The 9,338-nt window shown below is 28.6% G+C and overlaps 1 protein-coding gene across 1 annotated transcript in view; it reads left to right on the top strand.

Moving 5' to 3' along the window:
* Nucleotides 1-4,567: 4,567 nt before the first annotated feature.
* The window catches only part of LOC111029871 (calpain-A-like), a 14,120-nt gene continuing 9,349 nt past the window's right edge, over nucleotides 4,568-9,338 (top strand). Inside the window, exon 1 of the mRNA XM_022309091.1 lies at nucleotides 4,568-4,781. The gene's annotated coding sequence lies outside the window, so the exon portion shown is untranslated. The remainder of the gene's footprint in view (nucleotides 4,782-9,338) is intronic.

The following is a 9,338-nucleotide window of genomic DNA, read 5'->3' as shown; positions in this document are numbered from 1 at the left end:
TCAATGTATAATTGTATGAAGAAATTATATTTTTTAACAAAATAGGTTTATGAGAGTTGAATGTATGTTTGTAGCTCAAATAATATATACTTAAAAACTTCTTGGTAATTGACTAATTTTGAGAACATTTTAAATTGTTCTTAGAGATACCAGGAAAGTTTGGAGAGTACCTAGTTTCAATAACGTTTGATTTAAACCAAGTGCTTATACAACCATACAGGTAAATTGTCCATCTCAGTAGAATTAATTCACAAAACGAGGTACACCTCCTCCGATTTGCACATGAACTAAGGTTCATTAAAATCGAGATCCATCTACCTATAATGCTTTATAGCACTTTATAGTATATATTTTCAATTTTTCACAGGCGAATTTGGGTTATACAGTTAAAAATGGATGTTATTTTTTTTGAAGTTAACACACTCAAAAACTACTGAACAGCTTTCAATAAAATATTTATCAATAGATTTCTTGAGACTTGTAGGTGTTAGAGTGCTTACTGCTTACAGCTTATTTTTACAACTCTTAGAGCCTGTTGCCAGCTTAAGGTAGTTTATACATACATATTTTTTTCGCTCACAAAAATAGAAAATTTTTTTGTTTATTTAAGTGGTTGTCATTGGTTACATATTATATTACTTTTATAATTAGTAGAAATATGACATATTATACATTGTTTACAAATATATTTTTTTTTAAAACAAATCTTTGTCATAGGCAACGTAGCTTGTATTACAATGTCTGATTAATTATAACTTTTTGTTAAAGTCACAGTTCGGGTGCAGATCTGACACAGCTCAGTTGCATGAACCCGGCAAATCAGGGCTTCGTGTTTTTTACTATTCTTATGGCTTTCAACCCAATTTTATTATAAAGGTGGTTAGGTGGGTAGGTAGGTGATAGTGGTCTTTATTATCAAGATTTTTTCATTTTTTCATTCAAAAACCTAACGACAGCCCTGAGATCGGTATGATGGACGTAATAATTGATCAATTTAGCCTTAATATTGCCTATACATAGTTCCTTAAAAACAATCCATTTTTAATCTCCAGATCGAATTATATTATATTACGGCTATAAAAAGGTTGGTTTTAGAGCTATAAATGTATTTTTTTACTGAAAATAAAGGTAAAGTGAGAGAATCTTAAATGTTGTCCTATATTATATTCAGTTTTTACTCGTTAAGTATATTTCACAAAATTAAAATGTATATGTACAATATAAATACAAAGCACTTAATGTTTTTAATTTTCATGATCTATTTTAGATAATTTAGTCTTCGTGTATAAAGTTAATCTTAAAGAGCATGTTATAGAACATAATTATAGCACTAGGTCAAAACAAAAATATAACTTATAACACCTATTCGTACTACAATTTTTGGTTCCAAAAGTTCAATTTTTTCCTTAACGCGTAAATACAATAATAAAATTTATAATTTCAATAGCTATATGGAATTTAAAAGACATATTAATAATGTATTTAAAAAATAATAGATTTTATTATTGTTTAAGTATTTGTTTTTTTTTAAATTTAAATTTTGTTGTTTATTATTGTTATAGCAATACAGAAAAAATTGTGTTTTTTTCTGTTTATTGTTTTGATATTTTTCATAACTAGATATTAACTCATCACAACTGTTTACAAACTCTGCTTATTAGTTCGGTTTTGCTGTTTAACTTTATGTTATACATATTTTGTATTATATTTTATCCTATGGAAAAAATAAAGACATGATTATTATATACATATTTTAAAACAATTGTTACTTTTTGTCAAACAAATATTTAAAATAAGCATTACAAATAGTATGGTATACCTACTTTTTTGAAATTTTCTTTTTAATTTACACAATATTGGTGTCTAATCAATTACAACTATACCTAATAGTTGCTTAAAAGTAGTATTATAGCATTTTATTTGCGTCAACATGTTCATTTACTGTAAAATATGATCGATGAGACTTCCTCTTAACATTAAAAACATAGTTTTGAGACGATTATTATAGAAATATATAATGAGTTTTTAATGACCATAATTATAAGTAATAATATTACATTATAATGGTGTTATTTTACTTATGTTATAGAAAGCGAGTGCAAACTTCATGTCATCATTTTATAGTATTAATATATTATAATATAAAATAAAAGTATAGGTACCTATATTTTATACTTTTTATCTACAATCTATACGACGCTACGACGGTAATAAAACATTGAAAGTAAATATTAATTTATAATATATTTTGTATCTAATCATATTTGTACATATTATTTGTAGGTACATTGTACGCACACCGTTAACAGCAGAGCATTAACTCTATAGAAAAATAAATAAGTAGTCTCTCAAACTGCAAGAGCTAACTGCTAACTATACCTAGAGTTAAACTATATTACAGTTACTATATTTTAAAACATATTTATTATCGATACTTGATGTGTTAGTAATATATAAATGCTACTTATTTATATCGTATAATTCTCACACACATATATTGCATTTAGCTTAGTCCAAAGGGTAAGGTTTTATGAAAATTGTGTCCTGTCTTGTCTCCTTTACGTTCCAATCTAAATAATGGCGCCATTGAAATTTTAAACTATTACTATGTTGATAAGCGAACAGTCACTATTAATCTCGAATAATTCGTAAAAATGGACTAGTTATGTAATATTTTGATAGAGCCTAGGTCAAATAATAATTACTAGGGAACGGACTTTATTGCAATGAAAAAATCAAAATAAGTACATCAATATTATGTAATAATTTTTATCAAAATATGTAAAAAAAATTAAAAAATGCATTAGTATTGGAAATTAAAAAAAAATTAAATATTTTATAAATACAAATAATACAAATGACAATTTTAGTTTATACAACTATGAGTTTATTGCGGAACTAAACAATGAGAAACAACATATTGTTGAAGGCTTGCAAATTAAAAATTGTGACGGTTTGGTCGGAAAATACTCATCTTGTATTGACTAAAAGACCGTTCTACGTCAACAAATGTGATAGGTACTATTCATGTTTACCCTATCAGAAGGAGTGAATTCAATGTTGAGAGTTTCTTGTTGATTTTTACCAATTCAAATATCTCTGATGTTTTTAATAGTTTGAAATCCAGAATTTGTTCAACTGTGTTTTTTATTTTTCAACTATTTTATATTTATATCTTCCGGCATTACAATATCGACAATAACTGAACTAGTTCTAATCTGTGTAGTGGCATGCTGCGTGCCGGAAATAAGTACGTAAATGCCATTTAGATAACGTATAATATTTGGGGGCCATCAAAAATTACTAATCTTGTTAATTTAGACTATACAGATAATGTTTAGTCATCGAAAATCAATGAAAAAATCTAAAATTACTAAAATTACCAAATATGTAAAAATATGTACTCTTACCAAAATACTCATACGTAAAAATATGTAAAATAAATGTTGGTTTGTTTCAATTAGAATGATTTGAATCGTACACATTTTTTATCAAATTATAAATATCTTATTTCAATAAAAATATGTATTGACAATAAAATCCGTTCCCTAATAATTACTAATAAACCTACATTTTATAAGTAGGTGTATTGTACATGAAAATGTATCATTGTTATTTCATCATTCACAACAATAGAAACTTTTGAATAGGTACACTATGGAACTATGGAAGTTCGAAGAAACGAGAATGTATTATGCAGAATTGGTAGGTCCTTAAAAAAGTTACTGGATAGTACATAAATATCTTTCTTATATATTCAATTAACAGTCGATGATTAAAATATGCACCCATTGTAAACTTTTTCAGAAGGAATCGTACCTACTAAAAATATTTCACAAAAAAATCAGAATATGTAATTATGAATATGGCAAAAAAAAACTATAGAAGTACTGTTTTTTTTTTGTTCGAAATTATTGTATAACGACAATTATATTGGGAGGTCGTCGGTAACTAGATATCTGTTCAAAATTCATTATCATTGACTTGTACGATGTTTTTGATTTTTCATCAGAATCGTTTTGTATTTAAACACGACGCCTGATGTACACCCGTGTCAGCAATACTCTGTGGCCGCCTACACGTGACCGTGGGATTCGGAGAAGCAAAGACTGAGACTCAGCAAATTCCGGTCACCCGAGCCGCCGCGTACTCGGGCACTGCAGAACCGATCACGGAGTTATAGTGTAGTCTCACAGGCCACAGCTCTGTCGTCAATACTCACTCATAACCTCTTATCGTTCTAGTAATTTTTTTTCGTTGAAATACGCCTAATTATACGCCCGACGTTTATTAGTGAATAAATCGCTTGTCTTCATTAACGTATTGAGCGAACCGCGGAAATCACTTCGTCGGGTGTCTTGCATCCGGTCTCACGTGCACAGAGGTACTTCAGAATTAAAAAGTTTTTTTTATCGACATTGGGTAAGTACCTCTCTAACATTGTAATAAGTTGATTATGTTGATAAAATAAAAATGTGAGTAACCAGCTATATAGATAGTGCAATATAGGTATATAATGCATGTACTTTATGATATATGCTCAATTCAAAAATGATCGTACCTACTTAAAGTTAAAGACTAGTATAGAAACCAACGTCACACTACATACAGCCATTTCAGTGAAGACAGAGTTGTTTAATAGTTTAATGTAAAATATACATCACAACACATACGACACAAGTATTGATGTTTTTATTTATTAATTATTAGTATAGCTGCAGCTAGTACTTCTGAAAGTCCTCTTCCGGTTTCCATATTTCAGCTTCGTAGCGGTTCAATAGGTTAGTTAAGTTTAGGTATTTAAGTATGTTTATCAATTTTTTCAAACTAATTTTGTCAATTTTGATATAACGTGTATGACCAACTACGTCAAACATCTATTATAATGTTATAGTTGATAGGTATATTATAATAATATAGGTTATAGGATAAAGGCAGTGTACGCCACTGAGTAAAAAATCTAGAGGGCAAAGTTTAAAACTATTTGTATGGAAATTATTTTAAATTTAAAATTCATTGGAAATGTTCGTAATTTTGATGACTTTTGTCAAAATTCTACCTTTGGACGCTTATAAAATAAACTGTGGATTTTTGCTTAACTTTTTTTGGTCTGAAACAGCTAATGCGCCTTTAAAATAAAGAATGATTTTTTTAAAAAAAATTTAAATATTTTATTATTGATTATGCTATATTTATTTCATTTAATACACCACCCTTTTAATTGTCATGCATGTTTTCTATACGAAATAATTTTGATGTTCCACATCAGCTGCTAGACAGCACACTTTTTAAATTTCCTTTAATAACAGCTTATGAAGAATCTTATATTACAATTTCAAATTTTTTGACCGAGCAAATAAATTGTATCGTCAATAATTTTAAAAAAATGAATAATAATCGAAATTTTCTTATACCTGTAAATAGCTCAAAAAGTTAAAATATTTCCAAAATGTAACAATATATTAAAAATGCTAATATAAATATTCGATGAAAAGTTCATTCGTTCATTCATTTTCATTTATTCAGTTATTTTTTTTTAGAGTTACACCAAAAATAAAAATACTTTTTGCTTAAAAATCTGTTTTTCCTTATTTTTTTTTGTTTTCAAGACGCTTTTAGAAACTGAACTGAATTTTATACTTTTGATCCCATAAAGTATTAATTAGATTTGTTTTCATACCATAAAAGAATGAAATTAACTTTAAAGCACTTTTATTGCCCCAAAAAGTGATGATGACATACACAAAAAAAAAAACACACACATACATCATTGTAAAATCAATACATTTATCGCTTAGCTCAGAGTCTAAAACAATAATTTTAACTTCGACAGTTATAGGTATTGCTATAGGTATACAAAAAATTACTTTTGCATTGGTGTAATACGTGACTTATTTACCTAATTTTATGAATATTAAAAATTAGAATAATATAATATTAAAACACTATTATAACCCACTTAACAAAAGATAGGTATGACACTATGTCGTCACATTTAATCAGGCAATTGACAACATAAACATGCCACAAACAAGGCTAGCCTGAAGAGCATAGGGTTCATTGTACTATTTTAATAAAACAATTAAACATAAATTGCACGTCTCAACGGTGAAAAAGTCGAATTTGCGGATGTTCACCAAAACGAAATGGGTCGCCTAGAATACCAAAATATATACGAGATAAATATTTTATGTTGGAGACCATTACCAATTACAATCCCACTCTTAGTGCAATTGCCAATATAGGATCACAAATATAAGGGAATCCAGCACAAGAGATAGTCGGAAGGTTTGGGATATTGAAGACACTATAATACTACTCAGTGTTCTTAGAATATTGACTTACAAATATTGTAAATTTAAATTGTGTTTAAAAGTATTAGAGTAAATATCTATTATTATATTAAAGGGCCGTCAAAAAGTGTTCATATTCGAGGAGATACATATTTCAAAGTGTCGGATGATCACAAATAAGTAATAACAATAGATACCTATAGGTACTACAATGGAGACTGATAGTAGCATACTGCAGTCTGAAACTGGAATGTACTACAGTAGTATGCACAGCTTTACTTTTTGCTATATGACATTTAATGTTTCGAAAAAATGTCACAAAATATTGAACAATTTTGATTTTTTTAAATTAATTTTTACATATTTACCAATTTACGATCATATTACCTACATAATTATAGTAGATTTTACAGTAGATAGTAGATACCTTAATCTTTCTAATTACGTTCTGGATCTAATAGAAAAATAATCTATAGTAGATATTTAAAGCATAATTCAACGTTTGATATAAATTAAAATTATAAATAAATTTGTTTAAACATAATATTATAGGTATTATATATTATGCCATATGGTACTAATGTATTAAAAAAACAGCATAATTTGTAGTTTGATTTTTTTAAAATTATCTTATGAATACTTATCCAATAAAACCAAATAAAATAGAAGCACAATTATTAATCATTACATGCATGTGTGTAATTTATAAAGACAATATTAAGTACCTACTTAATTATAACTAGGGACATAGATAATAGAAACACAATTTAAATATTAAACTTTACAACACATACACAATTATGATCATAATTAAATTATTATATTGTATTTGAATGTTTTATACAGCCGGGTCTAGGTGAATTATAATAAAAAGCAAGTCGATGAGTAGTTCTATCAGATTAGGAAAAATTATATTTCTACTATTATAGTAACAATTTTTTTTTATAATTTGATATACATATTGTACCTTCTATTGTGTATTTATAACTAAAACAATAATTTCTATTGGTACAAGTACGAAGTAGATATAATGCTCAGGAAATCAATAAGTCACTGATTTTCAAAAAAATTCAATATTTATTATAGAATTAAGTAAGTATTCATGCATATATATAACAGTTATGTTTATGTGTTTTCTTATTATCAACAAAAAATAAAATTATCCATTCATTTATCCATCTGATACGCATACTTTTATACGTTGTGTATTTAAACGTCGATGTAAAATTTTTAATAACACAGCACCACAGCACTACACGATTTACCAAGATATAATATTATAGACTTTTAAGTTTTAATATAAAGAATTTCATTGATTTTTATGGTATTTACTCGTATATATAATGGACGTTTATTGTTATATTATTATCACGTATTGTTCAAATAACGTACACACAGTATGCAACATTTTTTTTTAAACAGAATTGTGTTTACGATTAAGATGAAAATTAATTCACATTATTCACAATAATATCATAATTACATTTACTGTGTACTGTTATTTGTATCAATGTATATATATAATAATATACGATATAACCATAATATTTATAATACTGTTATTAATTTCTTAGACAACTAAGAAGCGCTGTTTCACACCGAAAAGTTATAGATTGGATCATTTATACAATAAATGAATTTAATATTATTTGTTCAAATTTTGTTTTATTTTCAAATAATCGAATCGTATAAGGCCAACAACAATGGTTTTCGGACTTTCGGCTATTACGCAGGGCGATACTGGTGATAAAACAATTTGTATTAACAACTATTGAGGGGGGGGGGAGAATGATGACTGCGGCGCCCATGATAATTCGTGATTCGGTCATGTCATGTTCGTTTCGTTCCCTTCGATATTGAAAAATGAATTCCAAAAGAGCGAAGGAGTTAGTTCTCTAGGTAATTTTAAATACAATTTTGTTAGAAAACGTTAAGGACGTAGTAAAATGGTCAGTTTTAGTTCATCCTTCAACACACGAAGTGAATTCAGTTTTAAGACAAACTTTGGCAATAATAAATTCTATTTAAAATAACGTACATAATCATATAGCCAAAAAAGATAAATCTAAAATTAAATGAACAGTCAACAATTACAATTGTTACAGAATACACAAGAATCTAATTTTATATTTACGAGCAACTAGAAATTCATATCAAAGTAAAAATTTAAAAACAATATTCTTTTAAATGTTTTTTTAAAATTTAAGATTGTAACGGAGTTAAAATGTAACAGTAGTCAGTATATTATTAATATACTGTAGTAATACTACTAGTTGTCGTTTAAAAATGTTTTAATTAAATACCCGAATAAAATAAATACTATCTAAAATTGGCGATATAGCCTTAACAAACGTTCGCAATCGTTTGTTTTTCGGGTAAAAAAAAATTCTTTGATAATAAGTTAATAAGTGACATTTGTCCTCGATCGTGTTGTACCGAGTACCCACCCACGTCACTCCACCCACTCAGAGAGCTTCGTAGATACTCGGCCGGGCGTACGACAAGTTGTCCGCTCTGGTCGGCCTGTATGTCCAGGAGACCGTTTGTGACAGCGTGTGTCCACCGACTCCTCTGGAGCTTTTGGTCTTCGCTCTTTTGTGGCATAGACCTATTAACTAATATTAGTTAATAGGTCTATGTTTTGTGGCTGCCCATCATCGCGCGATCTGGCGGTTTTGACGAGTGCCACTTTCTGCCGCCCAGACATATCGGTCTCGCTGTCGCCTTGTTAATCCTTCGGCGTTCGTCCGAAGGCGAGACCATTTTTTGGCCGGTTCTCCGAATCCCGAGTGTTGGTTGCATTGCCCAGGTGTCAACCGATCGATCGCCATAGTATTACGTATTCGATGTTAGTGAGTGTTGCCCGACGGCATTAGTGTCGATGGTCATCGATCGCCGTCGTCTCAGACACATGTATTATACATCAATATATGTATTATATGTCATAGCAATATTGTAATATTATAATCGGTTGTTGTGTAATGTCATTATTCTCGTCGTATATTTGTATACCGGCGAGGTGCTGTTATCCAACCCCCCCCCCCC

This window comes from Myzus persicae, unplaced genomic scaffold (genome assembly GCF_001856785.1).
Source record: "Myzus persicae strain clone G006 unplaced genomic scaffold, MPER_G0061.0, whole genome shotgun sequence".
Classification (NCBI taxonomy): domain Eukaryota; kingdom Metazoa; phylum Arthropoda; class Insecta; order Hemiptera; family Aphididae; genus Myzus; species Myzus persicae.
Note: the sequence above shows the minus strand (reverse complement) of the source record. Positions and strands in the feature narration are given on the sequence as shown.